The sequence below is a fragment of the Globicephala melas genome, chromosome 8, assembly GCF_963455315.2.
Source record: "Globicephala melas chromosome 8, mGloMel1.2, whole genome shotgun sequence".
In the NCBI taxonomy this organism is placed as follows: Eukaryota; Metazoa; Chordata; class Mammalia; order Artiodactyla; family Delphinidae; genus Globicephala; species Globicephala melas.
The window spans coordinates 15,379,006-15,398,722 of NC_083321.1; positions in this window are offsets into that span (position 1 = coordinate 15,379,006).

A 19,717-nucleotide genomic window follows, 5' to 3' on the forward strand; every position below is an offset into this window, starting at 1 on the left:
GGAGCAAATAACATCATCTAGGATAGGTGGTAGGAAGGCCCTCTTGATAGGATTTAATCAGGTGAGAAAGGAGATGGGGGAAGCACTCCTGGCAGCAGGATCTGCATGTGCAAAGGCCCTGTGACAGGAAGGAGTTTGGAATGTTTGATGGCTTGAAAGAAGGCTGATGTGACAGGAGGAGAGAGAAAGACAGACAGTCAGATGGACAGAGGGAAGAAGGGAGGGAGGGAGAGATAGGAGATGAAATAAGGGAAGATAAGAGCCTGGTCATCGCAAGACCACATCATAGCTCTGGGACTTTACTATTTTTATCCAGAAAGCCACTGAAGGACTTTAGAGCGATGACGATGGCTGCTTTGTGGTGAACGGATAGTAGGGAAGCAGGAAGACCAATTTGGAGGCTACTGCAGTGGACCAGGGAAGAGAGGGGCCTTTAATTAAGATGGTGACAGGGGAAATGGAGAGAAAAAGATAGATTCGGGAATATTTCGGGGGTCTAATGGGCAGGCCATGGTGGTATGTTTGATGTGGGTCTTTGCTGGAGGTGGGAGAAGAGTTGTCAGATTTCTGTCTTGGGCAACTGACTGGAGGACAGTGGTGCCAATTCCTGAGATGGAGAAGGCTGGGTTTATGGGGTAAGTGATCAGTTTAGCATTGGATGTGGCTTTGAGTGGTGGAACCAGGAGGTGGGCTCTGATTGAGAACTCCCTACCTTATAGGCAGTGGTAGAGTTGTCAGGTGTCTACCTCTACATATTCTCCCTTTCCTCTTTAGTATATAATATAACCCCTGATTCTTAGCTGGGCATGTAGCCTGGAATAAAGAGCCACTTCCCAGCATTCCTACTATCAAGATGTAGGCAGAAATGCTGTGTTCAACTACCGAGCAGTGCCCCAGTAGGCTACCTTCCTTTGTTTTTTCTTCCTCCTTCTGTTTTTTTTTTTTTTTTTTTTTTTTTGTGGTACGTGGGCCTCTCACTGTTGTGGCCTCTCCCATTGTGGAGCACAGGCTCCGGACGCGCAGGCTCAGCGGCCATGGCTCACAGACCTAGCCGCTCCGCGGCATGTGGGATCTTCCCAGACTAGGGCACGAACCCGCGTCCCCTGCATCGGCAGGCGGACTCTCAACCACTGCGCCACCAGGGAAGCCCTTCTTCCTCCTTCTGGATGACTGGAAAGTGGACTTGATGTCTGGAGCTCAAGCATCCATCTTGGATCACGAGGAGTAAGTCACAAGCTGAGAATGTGGAATAGCAACATGGAAGGAGCTGGGGATGTGACACTGCCTAGTGTCACACCAGCCGCAAACTACATACTTCTGGACTTCTTTGCCATGCGCCTGACCTGGTCCTGGTTAATACGAGGAAATCTGACCCCTGACTATCAGACGGCCCTCACTTCCTGCCCCTCTGCCTCTTGCTCACTCCATGCCAGCTACAGTGGCTTTCCTGTTCCTAAAGTGCTCCAAGCTTACTCCCACTGGAGACTTTATACTCTCTGTTCTATCTTCCTGGAATGCTTTTCTTCTTCATCTTCCCATCTGGCTCTGCTCAAACATCCCCTCTTTAGAGAGGGCGTCCCCGACCGCCTTCCTAACGAGGTTCCTTCCCCTGAGCTTTCCTCTAGCTGGCATCCTACTTCCCTTCTTGCACAGCATTTTTTCACAGTCTGGGTATTTGGCTTCTGTGCGTGTTTTCTTGGGATTCACTGCTTCTTCCCATGAGAACGGGCGCTTTATAAGAACAGGAACCCTGCTCTTTGTCTACCCGGCATCTCCCAAGACTAAGCAGAAATCAGCAAGGACTACGGGCTTAGTACCTAGTTATTGACTAATTAACAAAAGAAACTAGAGCGAGTGCCTCATTTTACCAAGACTGTTGAGGTCAGAAAAGGAAATTAACTTGTCCAAGGTCACCGTTCAGGTCAAGGACAGTCCTGGTCCAGGGTGTGCCCCTCCCACACCTCAGCAGGGACAGGCAGACCCCAGGTGGAGGTACCACCATCCCCTCTCTGCCTCAGGGGCAGGGATTTCTGCATCCATGACCTTCCACCAGCCTGGCTGGGCTGGCCTGGCTCCTGCGACCCCAAGACACAGTCCCTAAAAGCCTTTTGTCCCGCTCCTCTAGCGCAGCATCGCCCTGAGGGGCCTGCGTGGGAAGAGGGCAAGGGGGAAAGAAGCCTGCTGGGGATGGGCCTTGGGCCACATCTGGAATTAAGAGCCAAAAACCCAGCTCAGTGCTGATAACGCTTTATTGACAGGAGATGAAAGTCGGGAGAGCTATCCCTCTCTACGCGCCAGCTCGCACTGCTTTACGAGGTGTGATGCTCTCCAGTAACTTCAGCGGGCCCTACCCGCCCCCTTTCCTGCTCCCAGCCCACATTAGAGTCTTTACAGGCAGGAGCCCCCGGTCTGCACTCCCACCCTTGGCCTTGGCGGGGGAGGCGGGGGAAGGGTGGTGTGCGGGACGGGGTGGCACCCCCTTGGAAAAGACTAAAGAGGCCCAGGAAAGCGACGGCTTGTTCCTGTCCCACAGGACCCGGAATTCAGGAGCTTCCCATTTCCAGCAGCCTCAACTGAGGCAAACCTTAATTCTCCCATCATGTAACATATCACAGGTTCTGGGAATTAGGGGGGGTGGGAGGGTGGCATTTTCTGCCAATCACACAGGTTCAGAGAGAGACCCTCCTGAGTGTGTGTGTGTGTGTGTGTGTGTGTAAGAGAATTGAACCTTCTAGCGGGAACAAACTCATAGTGTGAGCTAGAACAATAAGGCAGGTATGTTTTACAGGCAGGTGTGCAAATAAATGTGACTTCTTTTTTTTCTGTGACAAACCTTCATTTCTCTCCGGAGCCCTCATTGTGCTGATGCAATGAAAAGTGGTCACATCCAGGCGGATGCACCGACACCAGTGAGTTTCTCAGGCTTTCGCTAGGCCAGCATGGGAGGCAGGCATTACTCAGTGGGGGGCCACTGCCCCATCCTTCATCCTTTGGAGGCAGTTCTCAGCTGCTGGCGCCTCAGGCTGGTGCCCGTGGAGGCAGCTCAGGCTCCGTTGGGCCTCTCCTCGCCAGCTCCCCAGGGCTCGGTGTTCTCCTCTGCTTTTGGCCCCTTTCTGTCATTTAGCCAACTTGAGTCCCACAGAAGCCGTGGGGAGGTGTCCCTGGACACCCACCCAGAGGCGCTTGCCACACTGTGGAGCCACTCTCTCTCCAAGCCCTGCTTGCCTGGGGGACACTGGCACAGTCCCCCTCGTGCGGTCATTGTCACTGCTTGCGGGATGAAGGGCTGTGCTCCAGGCTTGCCTGGACAACCCCCTGGGCCGCAAGGCACCACCTCCTTGCGCCTGCCCATCTCCCAGCGTAACAGGGGCTGTTCTTCCCACCTTCTCCGGATTGTGCCCCAGAGCTGGCAGAGCCCCCATTCCAATGCAAAGCCTCCGGCTACCTCCCCCAAACGCTGCCATTCCTGAAACAAACCCTCTTCCCAAATTGCTTAGCTTTTTATCTAAATTATAGAATGTTGGAAACTTTGGCCTTTCTCAGTTGCTTGTGACACCTCCCCAAGGACCACATCTAAAGGCTAGTTAAAGCTAAAAGGTACAGTACACAGAGGTGAGAGGTGGGGAGTGTCAAAGGGTTAAGAAAGTTGTAGAAAAGCATATGAATTATGCATCGCTTATCAGCCTGCCCTGATGCCAGCATGATGGTCCACCATCGCTGAAGTCCAGTTCCGTTTTCTGTAAAATGGGTACAGGGAGGCTGCTATCCACATCAGAAGATTGTTTGAGGGCTACATGGGACTGTATGTGAGGATCTTAACCCAGAGGCTGGCACCCTCCACAGGCAGGATATCGGGCAGTAGCTGCTCTTTTCAGGTGGCAGGTAAGCTGTATTGGGGGACTTCCCATGAATAATATGCAATCTGCATTAGGAATGTTTAAAAGTCGTTTGTTTACAATAGCCTCCAACTTTGCTCCAAGAATATTGATTTTGTAATCTTGCATATATTGCTTGTTTTTAAACTCAGAGCTGGTATAAAGTCGAAAACATGGGGCCCCATGTCCATTGCAAACATCTCCATCTTGACAAAGCCTCAGAGGTTACCCCAGCTGTTTCTCCCTCTCCCCAAGAGCAGCGACCGCTGACTATGCGGGGAGAGTCCACAGAGTGTGGCCTGTGGGTATGGGGATTTCTCTCCTGCTTAAGCCACAGAGCAGAGGGCACACAGGGTGTGTACAGTATCTATTGCATGTGTGCTTGCGGGGAGCTTTTCATCTGGCTCTATATCTAGATGGACTTCTCATTTTAGAAAGGCTCCATGGAATGGTACTGGATGAATTCCCCCAGTGCCTTGTAACCACACCTCCACAGACACCTGCCCATTTTGCAGATGTGGACAGTCCTGGGCCCAGCTTCTTTGAGGCACTATAGCTCAGTGGCCAAGGATGCGAATTCTGGAGCCAGAGAGACCTGGGTTTAAATCCCTGCTCTGCCATTCCTCATGCTGGGTGATCTGGGCAAGTGACTTCATCAACCCCAGCCTAAGTTTCCCCCTCTAACAAATAAAGACACTAATAGCACCTATTGTTGAGACGACACCTACCTTACACTGTTGTCAGGAGAACTGAATGAGGTCATGTACAGATCCATTTTACAGACAGGTAAACTGAGGTCCACATCACTATCCCAGAGACTCATCTGAGGCTACACAAGTCCTTACAGAAGAACTGGGGGTAAGAATCTGGGTCTTCACTTCAAAACGTGAAAATCCCTGGCAAACAAACCTCTGCTCTCAGAGGCTGTGAGCTAGGCACAGGCCCGTCACCCTTCCATCAGCATCCTTCCCTCCCCTCCCCTTTCTCCCGTGGCATCCTCCTCCCTGTCCCAGGGATGTCATTGGCGTTCATGTTTCCCTGGCTCTCTAGACAATGTGACCATGCAAAGACTTGGAAGAGAGGAGAGGGTACAGCAAGTGCAAAGACCCTTAGCTGGAAGGAGCTTGGCATGTTCAAGACTGACATGGAGGGGGAATTCCCTGGTAGTCCGGTGGTTAGGACTTGGCGCTTTCGCTGCCAGGGCCCAAGGTTTGATCCCTGGTCGGGGAACTAAGATCCCGCAAGCTGCGCGGCACGGCCAAAAAAGCAAAAAACATAAAAGACTGATACGGAGGCTGGTGTGAATGGTGTGTAGTGGCCCTGGGAGAAAAAGGAAGAGGGGACATTGGAGAACTCGGCACAACCAGGTCTCCCAGGGCCTTGCAGGCCATGCGAGTGCAAGAGAATTACACGGTCCCAGTTAGAATTCTAAAATATCCACTTTCTGTGGAGTATAATGTGCATGTGGGTTGGGGAAAGAAGCAAGAGAGAAAGCAGAGACTCCAGTTCAGAGGTGTATTCATTTGCTAGGGCTGCCGCAACAAAGAGCCACTGGCTGCGCAGCTTAAGCTACAGAAATGTCTCGGCTCACAGTTCTGGAGGCTGGAAGGCTGAGATCAATGTGTTGGCAGGGTTGGTTCCTTCTGAGGGCTGGAAGGGAGAATCTATCTGTGCCCCTCCCCTAGCTTCTGATGGTTTGCCGACGATCTTTGGCATTCCTTAGCTTATAGAAGCATCACCCTCATCTCGGCCTCCATCTTCACGTGGCATTCTCCCTGTGTGCACATCTGTGTCCCAATTTCCCCTTTTTATAAGGACACCAGTCATGTTGGATTAGCGGCGCATCCTACTCCAGTATGACCTCATCATAACAAATTACATCTATAAGGACCCTATTCCCCACTAAGGTCATATTCTGAGGTTTGGGGGTCTAGGACTTCAACATATGAATTCAAAATTTTTGAATTTTTCAATCCATACCAGGAGGCTAGTGCAGTAAGTCCAGGAGAGATAGAACACGTGGCCTGGACCAGGTGATGTCAGTGGAGGCGGAGAGAGCGGTCAGACAGAAGACACGTTTTGAGAGCAGCGCTGATGGGATCTGCTGATGGATTAGGTATGTGGGGGAAGTGGTGGTGGTGGGCGGGAGGACCCACTTGGACTTCAGATTCTGGCTTGAGGAGCCAGGGGGATGTCGGGTGGGGGCTGGGAAATAGGTCTGGGGGCGAGAAGTCAGGAGCAAGGTTTTGCAGCCAGCTGTGGCGGACACATCTGGCGTTTGCCCCAGCTTACCTCTCGGGTCCACCTTGTCCTGGGCTGGAAGAAGCCGGCCCTAATGAGAGGCAGCTGTGGCCAGGCGGCTCACATTTGTTCTTCTTTCAGCATCAAAGGCCTGAGAAGAGGTTGTCCAGCCCTGAAGGCCATGACCATCCATCTTGGAGGCTACACCGCCAAGAAGCCAGGTCCCCGTGGCTAGCGCCTGTTCTCTCCGTGAGGAGGACCCTCTCCCCCTTTCCAGCACAATCTCCTGGCTGCGGCTTTGGAAACTTCCCCTCCACCCAACACCCTCCCCCCCCCCCCACCCAGGATTGGTTCATCCCTGCCCGAGATCAATCACATGAGATAAAAGGGAGCTGTGAAGGCAGAGAGGGAGAGGCTCATGGGACATATCTGACTGTCCCCAAAGTGGTTCCCAAATGTGTGAAATTCTACTTAATAGCCAAGGAAGGGAGCCATCATGCTCTGGCATCATCGTGCCTGTTTTAGAGCCTAGACCTGCCTCTTATCAGCATCTGTAAAGTGGAGGGAGAAATGATACCTACATCACAAGGTAATTATGAAACCTAAGTGCTTGTCACATGGTAAGTTCCTGTTATTGTTACTATTGCCCTTATTCTTGCTGTTTGGGAGTAATCATTTTATATCAAAATCATATACTTCAAATGTTCACCCTTACAAACCAACAAAGACTAAAACATTCTAGATAGATCTTCCACTTAAGGTAGAAATTTAAGCACTTATAGTATGATAGAGCCTCAAAATTAGTAACAAATATATTTATATCCAAGCCATGTGCTGATGTGGAAAGATCACCTACTGTAGAAGCAGGCCTGGAATTCTAAACTCAGCTCTGCTGTTTGCGAACTGTGTGACCCTGGGCAAGTTACTGCACCTCTCTGAGGCTCTAAATCAGGGACAGAATGATAATACTTGTGAGTATTAAAGATCATATATAAAGGATCTGGCCCAGGAAATGGCTCATGGTAAATACACAGTAAATGATGAGTTTTGTGGTAGATGGTGCTAATACCTCTGCCCCCTCCCCTCCTCCCCACCCTCTGCCTAATTCTTTACCCCATCACAGGTCCTCACTCTCTGTTATGTACATTTTTAGTGTCATGCCTCTCTGACTGTGGCTTGGACATGTGACCGGCTTTAAACAATGGAATGTTAGCTTATACAGTTGACCCTTGAACAACATGGGGTTTAGAGGCACCAACCCTCTCTGCAGTCGAAAATCCAAGTATAACTTAGGGTTGTCCCTTTGTATAGACAGGTCCCTTCTACCTGTGGATCCTCCATATCCATGGTTCCACATCCACAGATTCAACCCACCTCGGATCTTTAGTACTATAATATTTGTTATTGAAAAAACCAGTGTATGAGCGGACCCTGCGCAGTTCAAACCCGTGCTGTTCAAGGGTCCACTGTACTTCGAGAAGCACCTTCATATAGGTCTGGGCATTCCTGCCGGAGGATGTGACACATGCAGCAGAGCTGGGTCAGCCCAGTCATCTCAAACGAGGCCAACCTAGATCAGCCAGAAGCCAGCCAACTCCAGGCATGTGCACAGACTCAGCCAAGTTAAAGCTGCCCAGACGACCTCAGCTGGCAGCAGAAGCAGGAGCAAGTCCAGCTGAAGCCAGCCCAGCCCACCGCCGTCAGTGGAACCCTACAGACTCTTGAGCCACATACATGTTTATTGTTGCAGGCATCCAAGTCTTTGTGGCTGTGAATCAGCACTATTGTGGCAACAGATAAGAGATACAGATCTTAATATGCATATTAGTGATGCTCACTTATGAAATCAAGGCTCCTTTAGGTGACTCTTCAGGCGTTTAGAGCCCAAAGATATTGACATTTGTAATGAGAGTTCACCCCTGCCCTAATCCCCGTAAGACTATTTAACTGTGAACCCGTAAATCTCCAAATCTGAGATATAATTTTCAAAAAGCTTCATGATTTTGTTTTGCTTTGTTCTGTTTGAGGTAAAGAGCCAATGGCAGAAACATGAATGATGTTGGCCAGACAGACACAGTGAGAGGAGAAAACAGGCCACGTCACTCTCTCCTTCTACGTCTTCTAACCCAAACCTTGTAGCCATCTTGGCTCCAGGATCATAAATTAGAGCCCTCTCTTCAGGACCTTCCTGTTAATTATACAAATCCGATTCTAAGCATCTTAATACGATGGCTTTAGCCACCTCCTGGGCAGTCGTTCATTGTTGTAACGAAAACTCTCCTTATGGGTCTGGCAGTCCACTCAGCTCCCACCAGCCCAGGAAGGAAGCCAGCACAGAACTTGAGAGTCTGGCTTGGCTTCAGGAGCCCTGGCCTGGAATCCCAGCTCCCCCACCTTCCAGCTGTGCAGCCTTCAGCAAATCACAGAACTTCTCTGTGCAGTTTTTACAGAGACTCCTTCTCTGTAAAATGGACATAAACTTGGTTTAATAGGATTCAGGGGGATAAAGCAAGGGAAGAGTCAGCACATAGGAAGTGCTTAATGATTTAGATCTGTCATGATGGATATATTCATTTAGTCCAGGTACAACATGGAGCCTGTGTGTCTCAAACTGTCACAACAGGGTCAGTCCTGGGACCTAAGGGCTATAACTGATGCACTGCCCCATCCTGCTCTTTCCAGATTTGTTGAGGCTTTTCTCTGAGCCTCGTGTCCATTTTATAATCTTGGGTTAGATATTCAGGATGACCAAATGGCTAAGTAATCATTGACAACTGGATCAGTTGTTCGTTGATACTAAAAATAGAGCAAATCCCAAGCTCTTAATGGTTTAACATAATAGAAGCTTATTTCTCATCCATGTAAAGTCTAAATGGCCGTGGGATACCAGGGAGGTGTTAGCCCCATGTTCTCAGGGGCCCAGGTTGATGGAGGCTAAGCCATCTTCATCTCCTAGGTTCAAAGGTCATACTGGGCATCAACATTCAGCCAGAGACACGAGAGGCAGGATGTGGAGGCCACCAGGAGAGATCCTGTGGGCCCAGCCTGAAGGAACTCATCACGCTATCCACGGTCCATCAGGCAGAACCAGTCATGTGACCACACACGGATGAGGGGGCTGGCAACTGTCGTCCTTGGCTGGACGGCTGTTTGACAGTAATGACTCTGTACTCTGGGAGGAGAGCATAATTCTTGGTGGATAGACAACCACCGCTGGCTCTGTGCCTGGCTAGCACTCCCTGGTTATGTGCCTGGTCCCACGTGATACCCTTTACACCCATCATTCATGGAGGCTCATGGCAGCTCCATAGGGGAGGACCCTTAGTATCACCCTCATCTTCCAGCCGAGGAATGAGGCCCTGAGGAATGACCCCTTGCTGCAGCACTTTCTCTCAGAAACAGCGTTTTCTCTTGTTTTCTAACTGTGCTGGCAAGGTGGCTGGGTTCGCATTTCTGAACTCTGGCTTGAAGGCTGACTGTTGGCACTGTCTTACCAACGCAGCACTGCTGTCCTCTCAGGCTCTGCATTGCACACTCTCCATCACCCCCTGTGCAGAGTATCCTGGGCTAATCTCCCTGCTCAGCATCACTGCCATTGCCAACCCTCAGCTCTCACCAAGCCGTTAGCCTTTCTATGGCTCTAAATTAACATGCCTTGCTCTGCTCTCTGTCCTAGCTAAGATCAGGTAGACCAGCTCCCTAGACTTCAAACCGCAGTGTATGAAAGAACTATAGGTAGGGTTTCGTCCTTGGCTGTCTTATCAGTGTGGCTGCTGGGATTACCATTTGTGGTGGACGGTATGATGCACACCCGCCCAAGTTGTCCACATCTTAATCCCCCGCAACTGTGAATATGTCATTTTACATAGCAAAGGGGAATTGGAAGATGCGGTTAACTTTAGGATTTTGAGAGGGGCGGATGATCCTGGGTTATCAAGGGGGGCTCAGTATAATCACAAGCATCATATAAGAGGAAGTCAGGAGGATCAGAAAGGAGAAGTGACGATGGAAGCCGAGATTGAAATGATGCGTTTCGAAGACGGAGGAAGGGGGTTGTGCCTTCTTTGCTCTAACGTAGATCCTTTGGTCCAATGCAATACTGTGCACGAACTGGGTGGGTGGACGAACACCTGGCTAGACCTTGAATACTGGTAGGTATGGGCTAAAGCCTTGTGGACAGAAAAGACAAACTCATACCTTGAGTATGTGTCACTTTAAGTCAAGATAAATCTGCTCCTTCCTGGGTGGACAGAATCCAACACAGTCACTTGCCACTGAGAAGCTCTTTGTTTTCCTTAAGGGAAACTGCCATGTGGGGGGCTCAGCGTTGATCCCACTCCTGGCACCAACTGTTCCAGCAGTGGCAATAGCTAGATCAGCCTTGAGGACTGGGACCCCTCGCATGCGTAGCCTCCATCCCAGCCACCATGCCTACTCCATTCAGTGCCAGTTGTACAGGCACTGGGGTGGCCGATGCCTCTTTGGCTGACATCATCTGGCTGAGTCGTTCTGTCTGTTTAGTTGGTTAATGGCTCTTCTGAGGTGGACGCTCCCTTGCAGACATTAACATGCAATGGAAAAATCTTCACATTTTATGCCTGTTCCCTTAAATCCATCCACCCATTTCTTCCAAATTTTCTCTTTCCAGTTTCCTGAACAGCGAATCAAGCCATTCACCTCTGCCTATGAATCTGTCCATATTCTAACCTTAGGCCAATTCTCTTTCTACACTAAGTGGATGACCAGGTCACTGCCCAAAACTCCACCCAGGGCTAGAATCTCCTGCCATCACAGTTTTTCAGGCACCGCTTGCATCCACAAGTCAAACTAACCCATCTGTGAATTTTTTTAACTGTTTTTTTAAACTGAAGTAGAGTTGGTTTACAGTGCCGTGCCAATCTCTGCTGTACAGCAAAGTGACTCAGTTACACACACAGAGACTTTCTTTTTTTTTTAAATATTCTTTTGCTTTATGGTTTATCCCAGGAGATTGGATATAGTTCCCTGTGCTATACAGTAGGACCTTGTTGTTTATCCATTCTAAATGTCACCTGTGAACTTCTCCCCTCCTCTATCGCTATTTATAAGGACCCTGCATACGGACATGGGGTGAGTGGAACAGTGGCCGATGATGTGGGGATTTGGGTTATTTGCCTGTCAGCTTATTTGTACCCTCTGGTCCTGTTGGGCCAAACTTATGGTTTTGCAGTGCTGTCTGAACTCAGCTAATGATGGACAGCTCTGGCTACCTGGAGGCTTGCTGTCCATGGTTGGGTACTCTATCAGTATCAGTATCATTCCAGGAGCTGTTTTTGAACGATGTCTATTTTTCCACTGCAGATGGCATGAACTAGCTCCAGAGCTTCAGAGGTCTACACTGAGAGTCTCCTACTGGGGCTCGCCGTAAAATCTACACAGCACTTTTTCCCACCTTGGAGAGCTCCAGTACCATATAATTTGTTGGGTCATATGGCCCAAGCAGCTGAACTTCTTACACTACAGTCTGGGTCTGTTGTAGACAGACCCTGCTCTGGTCTCCACTGAAAGCTGGCTGCTTCTCATGCATTTCGATGTATAGGTGGAACACATGTAGGATATGCTGCCTCTAGAACCCGAAGAGGTCTACCAGGATGCAATAATTTGCCCTTGGCTTTAGAGGGAATGTCCTGGTATGCTCTAGACCAGGACCAGATGGGACCCTTAACTTCACTAAAGTGGCTCCTAAATCTTCTAGGACTACCTCCCACACCCTGGAGGAGTTATACCAAGGCTTCCAATGTATTTGCTACTTAGGGTTCATCTAGTCCTGTTAACTTGATGTCATCAACCTAGAAGACTAATGTGATGCTCTGCAGGCTATCCAGATGGTGCAGTTCCTTCAGATTATATTATGACAGAGGGTGAAATAATTAACATAGCCCCAGGGGCAAGACGGTAAAGATATACTGTTGCTCCTTCCAACTGAACGCAAACTGTTCCTGACCCTCCTGTCCGATAGATGGAAAATAACACATTCACCAGATCAGTGGTCAGATCATTTCCTAGAGCCCACACTAATCTGTTCTATCAGAGAAACCACAGCTGGCACAGTAGCTGCAATAGGGGCTACTAATTGGTTAAGTTTGCAGTAGTCTATGGTCATCATTCAGGATCTGTCTGGCTTTTATAGGGGCCAGACTGAATTAAATGGAAAGAGGATGGGACAACCGTCCACGCATCCTTTAGAACTTTGAGTGCCACTAATTGCTGCTACTTCCCCTACACCCTCCGCCAACTCTGGGGTACAATATATTTTTTTTATTTATTTATTTTTGCGGTACGCGGGCCTCTCGCTGTTGCGGCCTCTCCCGTTGCGGAGCACAGCCTCCGGAAGCGCAGGCCCAGCGGCCATGGCTCACGGGCCCAGCCGCTCCTTGGCATGTGGGATCCTCCCGGACCGGGGCACGAACCCGTGTCCCCTGCATCGGCAGGCGGACTCCCAACCACTGTGCCACCAGGGAAGCCCTACGATATTTTTTTAATTTACTATCTTGGCTGGGATGAGGGGGCCAATTTCAAAAGCTGACACTTGGATCTTCCTTCACATGCCAAGGAACCAATGTATTCTGCCAACTTCTAAGTGTAGACATTACAGTGATAAATGTGGGGACAAGGCAAATGATCTGAGTAAGACCATAGACCCAGTGGACCCACTGTAAGCTGGGGCTGGATCCCATAGGCACTCACTCTAACAGAAGGCCCATGATGATGCTTTGAGTCCCTGAGTATCAGAGTCAACTCATGCCCTGTGTCTAATAGTCCTCAAAATGTTTAGGAATACCTCTTTCCTCAGTGTTCAGTTACCCAAGTAAATGGCTATAGGTCCCTTTGGTGGAAGGGCTGGGGAAATCTTTATCATATACACTTGCCATGATGTCGCAGGCTCCTTCCTCCTGGAGACCCAGCCTCTTCTTCAGCCAATGGGTTTAAGTCTGAAAACTGACTCAGGATCAGAAACTGGTCAAGGAATCATGGCTTTTTATTGGGTGGCTGCTCTCAGACTCCTGATTGTTCATTCTTAAATTTAATTGTATAGATTAAGAAAAACCCTCGTTGGTCGCCCGTCCAATCCGAGGATGCCATTTTCTCTTAACCAACTCCGGTTGGCTCTATTCCTTCAGAATATAGTCCCTTTCCCCTCTTAGAAGGTCCAGCACATCCCTGCCTGAGTTATGTTGTGAATTAATCCTAATTATTCGTCTAATGGTCAGGAGGGGAGGTAGGAGCACATTCTAAGGGAGGCATATATTGCCTGTAAGTCAGAGGCCTCGGCATTGCCATCAAGAAATGGTCAGAAGAGGGCTTCCCTGGTGGCGCAGTGGTTGAGAGTCCACCTGCCGATGCAGGGGACACGGGTTCATGCCCCGGTCCAGGAAGATCCCACATGCCACGGAGCAGCTGGGCCCGTGAGCCATGGCCGCTGAGCCTGCGCATCCGGAGCCTGTGCTCCACAACGGGAGAGGCCACAACAGTGAGAGGCCCGCGTACCGCAAAAAAAAGAAATGGTCAGAAGATTCAAGGTTATCTGGAGACAGAAGATTTTCAAGTGTATCAGTCCAGATGTCCCCAGCTCTTATCTCAGTGTCCTACTCCTTCCTAAAGGTCTGACCTTTCATAGAAACTTCTTTCCTGGAGCTCTTCTACCCTAAAGAGTAGAAGTCAATCCCAAACTCCCTAAACATCCCTCCCCGCCACCCTTCCCCCCAGTAACCATAAATTCATTTTCTGTCTGTGAGTCTGTTTTGTAAATAAGTTCACTTGTATGTTTTGTTTTTTAGATTCCACATATAAGCTATATCATATGATATTTGTCTTTCTCTGACTTACTTCACTCAGTATGACAGTCCCTAGTTCCATCCATGTTGCTGCAAATGGCATTATTTCATTCTTTTTAATGGCTGAATAATATTCCATTGTATATATGAAGCACATCTTTATCCAGTCATCTGTCGATGAACATTCAGGTTGCTTCCATGTCTTCACTATTATAAATACTGCTGGAAATGAAAATGAAAGCACAATGATCCAAAACTTATGGGATGCAGCAAAAGCAGTTCTAAGAGGGAAGTTTATAGCAATACAATCTTACCTCAGGAAAAAAGAAAAATCTCAAATAAACAACCTAACCTTATACCTAAAGTAACTAGAGGAAGAAGAACAAATAAAACCTAAAGTTAGTAGAAGGAAAGAAATCATAGTGATCAGAGCAGAAATAAATGAAACAGAGGTGAAGAAAACAATAACAAAGATCAATGAAACTGAAAGCTGGTTCTCTGAAAAGATAACAAAGTTGATACAGCTTTAACTAGACTCATCAAGAAAAAAATGGAAAGAACTCAAATCAATAAAATTAGAAATGAAAAAGAAGTTACAACAGACACCACAGAAATACAAAGGATCATAAGAGAATACTACAAGCAACTGTATGCCAATAAAATGGACAACCTGGAATAAATCAACAAATTCTTAGAAAGGTACAATCTCCCAATACTGAACCAGAAAGAAATGGAAAATATGAACAGACCAATCACAAGTACTGAAATTGAAACTGTGATTTAAAAACTCCCAACAAACAAAAGTCTATGACCAGATGGCCTCACAAGCGAATTCTATTACACATTTAGAGAAGAGCTAATAACTATCCTTCTGAAACTGTTCCAAAATAATGCAGAGGAAGGAAAACTCCTAAACTCATTCTATGAGGTCACCATCACCCTGATACAAAAACCAGACAAAGATATCACAAAAAAAGGAAATTACAAGCCAATATCACTGATGAACATAGACGCAAAAATCCTCAACAAAATACGAACAATCCGAATCCAACAATAGATTAAAAGGATCACACACCATGATCAAGTGGGATTTACCCCAGGGATGCAAGGATTTTTCAATATCCACAAATTAGTCAGCGTGATGCACCACACCAGCAAATTGAAGAATAAAAACCATATGAGCATCTCAATAGATGCAGAAAAAGCTTTTGACAAAATTCAACACCCATTTATGATAAAACTCTGCAGAAAGTGGGCATAGAGGGAACATACTTCAACATAATAAAGACCATATACGACAAACCTACAGCTAACATCATACTCAATGGTGAAAAGCTGAAAGCATTTCCTCTAAGATCAGGAAAAATACAAGGATGTCCACTCTCCCCAATTTTATCCAACATAGTTTTGGAAGCCCTAGCTATGGCAATCAGAGAAGGAAAAACAATTAGCTTTTTTTTTTTAACAGATCTTTATTGGAGTATAATTGCTTCACAGTACTGTGTTAGTTTCTGCTGTACAACAAAGTGAATCAGCTGTATGTACACCTATATCACCATATCCCCTCCCTCTTGAGCCTCCCTCCCACCCTCCCTATCCCACCCCTCTAGGTGGTCACAAAGCACTGAGCTGACCTCCCTGTGCCATGCTGCTGCTTCCCACTAGCTGACTAGTTTACATTCAGTAGTGTATATATGTCGATGCTACTCTCACTTCACCCCAGCCTCCCCCTCCCCCCACCCCATGTCCTCAAATCCATTCTAAACTCCTTCAGCCTTTCCTTGTCTATCTCCGAAACATCTATTGCCCTTAGCAACAGTCATTCAATTCTACTGTCCTTAGAATTACTATTTCCCCCATACCTGTCACTCGTGTTACATTGTCCAAACCTTCTGTTCCTTTCTACTCCAAACCACCCCAGTTCACTACTAGTCAAAGACTAATAATTTCATTGCTACAGTGCTCTAGTGATGATCAGTGCTCCACGTGCCAACAGCGATGAGGCCCTCATTGCCAGCCGGGCAGCAGATAATCCAGCTCAAAGATCCCATTTTAAAATCTGCCTTCTTGGACCACTCATGGCACCAAACAGCACAGGTCAGGTTTCCTGGGAATCAGACTCTGAGACAGAGATTTGCTTGTGGGAGGTTTATTGGAAGACGTTCTCAGCATCAACATTGGCAAGGGAGCAAAGGAAGCATTTCTTGGGCACAAGGAGGAGTGAGGTTGCAATGCAGACGCAACAAAAGCCTCAGCCAATCCCACAGGGAGTGCTGGAGCTAGAGTTACCCCACATTGGGCTGAGAAGGTTAAGTCTTTATACACCTCCATTAACCAGTCATTGGATTCAGGCTATGACCTTGGGCAAGATGTTTCTTTTCAGCGGAGAGCAATCCCTGGGGTGGCTGGAGTGAGGGTGGTTCTCAGCTGTCAGCTGCCCACCCTCTTAGTAGCTGAAGGAGGATCTGGGCGAAATACCACAGCATCCACTACACCACAGTTTTTCTCACATGAAAACATGTGTAAGAACCACCAGAAAGACAGAGATTTATTCTCTGTATTTTGCACATTTAAAATGTCGATTGATATGGCCCAATTTCTCTCCAGAAAGCTTGAATCAATTTATACTTCTACCAGCAATGTATGAAAATGCCTATTTCCGAACCTCTTAGCCAACTTCGAGTATCTGATCTTTGAAAACTGTCAATGGGGGGTGCGGGGGGTGGAGAATATATTTCATTGTTCTAATTTTTCATTTCTTTTATTGTTAGAGAGGTTGGTCATCTTTCTGACTGTTGTTCAGGCTCTTTGCTTTTTTTACTCATTGATTTGTAGAAACTCTTTCTATCTTACAGATAGTAAACATATCTCTGTCATATTTTTTTCCCAAGCGAAGCTTGTCTTTCAACTTTATTTGCAACGTGTTTTACTGTAAAATCTGTAAAACCTCAAACGGCCTATCTTTTTCCATTATGGCTCTGGGTCTCATTTGCCACTTATAAAGGCTTTTCCTTATAAAATATTCTTCCATCGTTTTTTCTAATATTTTTATGGTTTGGGTTTTTACATTTAAATTTTATTCCATCTGGAATTTATTCTGGTGAGAGAAGTATGCATCCGTCTTTATTATTTTCCAAATGGCCAGCCAGTTGCCTACCTCATCTATTAAATAATATATTTCTCCCCTCTGATTAGAAGTGTCTCTTCTAGTGCACTAAGTTCTCATATTAAGTTGCACTTTCTAATCTACTCTATTGATGTCCTTATCTTTGATCCCATATCACAGCATCTATAGTATTCTATTTTTATAAAGTATTTTCATATCTGCTAGTGCAACTTTTCCATCTTTTCTCATTTTTGCCCCAGATATTTATTTTCTCCTACTTATTCTTCCATGCTTTCAAGCTCCAAAGATAACCGCACTGGAATTTAGGTTGAGATTGGGTTGGATTTTTCAATATGTTTTAGGAGAATTGATGGTTGTATAATTTTGAGGCCTTCTAGACAAGAAAAAGATATATATCTATTTACTCAAGTCCTCCTCTCTATACTTTTGGGGTTTATATATATTTTTCATATATATATTTTTTTCATATGAACCTGTCAATTCTTACCAAATCTATTCCTAATATTCTATCTGTTGTTGTTAGTATTGTTGCTTTTGTGAATGAATTCTTTATTTCCACTATACTGGTTATTGTTGCTATATAGCAAGGCTACTGACTTTTGTATATTTATTTTGTAACTATACATTATACCAAGCTTTTATTGTTTATCATTGTTTTCCATTAATTATCTTGGCCTTTCCAGAGAGATGAAAATAATTTTCTTGCTTCCCAGGTCTATGCTTCAGAATGATCATTCTCTAGGAAAACACTGGGGTGGCAGAAGCTGGAGGCTCAGAGTGGGGTCCTAGCCCTAAATGGCCCATCATGCTAAGTATGATTTGTTTTTTCTAATCTATGTTAAGACTGAAAACTTCAAGGTTAGTAGACAAGAATCCAGAAGTTCTACCTATTGAATTGGTGATGAGGTAGAATGAATCTTCAAGTTTTGAACTGTAATTTTGTCATGATTTACTCTAATATTATATTATAGGAAGCCAGTCTGTGTAGATAAAGGATAATAATAAAAGCAAACACCAAAGCGGCACTAGCTGTGTGTGACATACTCTTCTAAGCAATTTATATAAATTCTCTCATTTAATCTCCCTTTGAGGTGGGTACCCATTTTACAGGTGAAGTAACTGAGGCCCAGAAAGGCTGAGTGACTTTCCCACAGTCATTTAGTTTATAGCTTGTAGGGCCAAGATTTGAATCCAATGACTCTGGAGTCCATTGCCCGATAGTCACTGCAGTAACATGAGTTAACCCAGTAGAAATCTGCTCTTTATTCAGAGCTCCAGGATAACCTCTGAAACCCAAATCCAGGCTGACCACAGAGCTTGCCTTCTCCTTTTTGCATCTTCTTCGACTCAGCCACCCCGGGGAGGTCAGGGACTCCCAGCTTTCCAGGCAGTCCCAGGATATCAGACCAGACAAGCAGAGCCATTTGGGGAGGCTCCAAGTGTTGGGTGAGGAGATGACTTATATGGCAAAAACCAGATGCTGATTTGGTATGGCTGGGCCCTGGAAGATCTCAGTTTTTAAAATGCAAATGTTCCCTGGGTGGCTCTCTCATTTCATTACATTGTGGTCGATGGTTGAAGTTTTCTCCCTCTTTTGAAAATTGTTTCTAGTTTTTGGCCCTGACCTCTTCTTCTCTGGCCCATCAGTTGCACGATGGGGATGAAGTCTCCTTGCCTGTGCCAGCCTGTTGCTTGGTGGGGGTTCCAGGCCTCCAAGGCGACAAGGCTGAGCTATTCTCTCAGAAAAACCCTACAGCAACCCTCATCAGCCCTGGACCACCTTACCTTAAAGCAGCTCAAGCCCAGGTCAGCTGGCCAGTAGACATAGGCACAAAATGCTCCAGAAATCAGAGATGGCTTCAGAGAGGAGGTGACATTTGAGGCATTTCCAAATTAATTTTATATGAACAGTATTGCTATTAATCCCTACACTTAACAAATATTTACCAAGCTTTTATTATGTGCTGGGGATAGAGTGATAAACCAGACTGAGGGGTCCTTGCCCTCCAGGAACTTACATTCTAGGCACTAACAAGTAAGCAAATAACTAAGATAATCTCAAATAGGTGGAAGTGCTGTAGATAAGATGATAAGATAAAGGGATAGAAAGTGAGGGGTGGGGAGGAATGACTTAAGACAGGTAGTCAGGAGAGGCTTCGCTGAGGAGCTGTAACTTAACTTGTACCCGAATGTTAAGAAGGATTCAGAGCTGTGAGGATCCGAGGGTCACTCCGGCCACTGTGTGGAGAATGGACTGTGGGGGGCAGGGGCAAACGGGAGGCCACTTGAGAAGCAGTAGAGTGAGCGAGGGGGCCATGATGGAGAGTTGGAAGGAGAGAAAGGGGGGGACATGCAAAGACGTGGCCAACATGGGCAGATTCAGGAAGTGGCGCCTACCGCCCATGGATCAGCCTTTGGGGGTGAAGGAAGTGTGCTATAAAGGTGACTCCTGGATGTGAGGCGTCAACGTCGCTGGATACAGGGTGAGGCTGTTTTTCAAAGTGAGAAAGACAGAGGATGGAACAGGTTTTGGGTGGGAGGATATTTAAAACTCATGAATAGTTAATGGAACGCAAAGTGCCTGCTGTTGGCTTACATTCATTCCTTAATTTATCAGTAGATCTGTGAACTAGATACTTTGCCATTTTCCAAATGAGAAA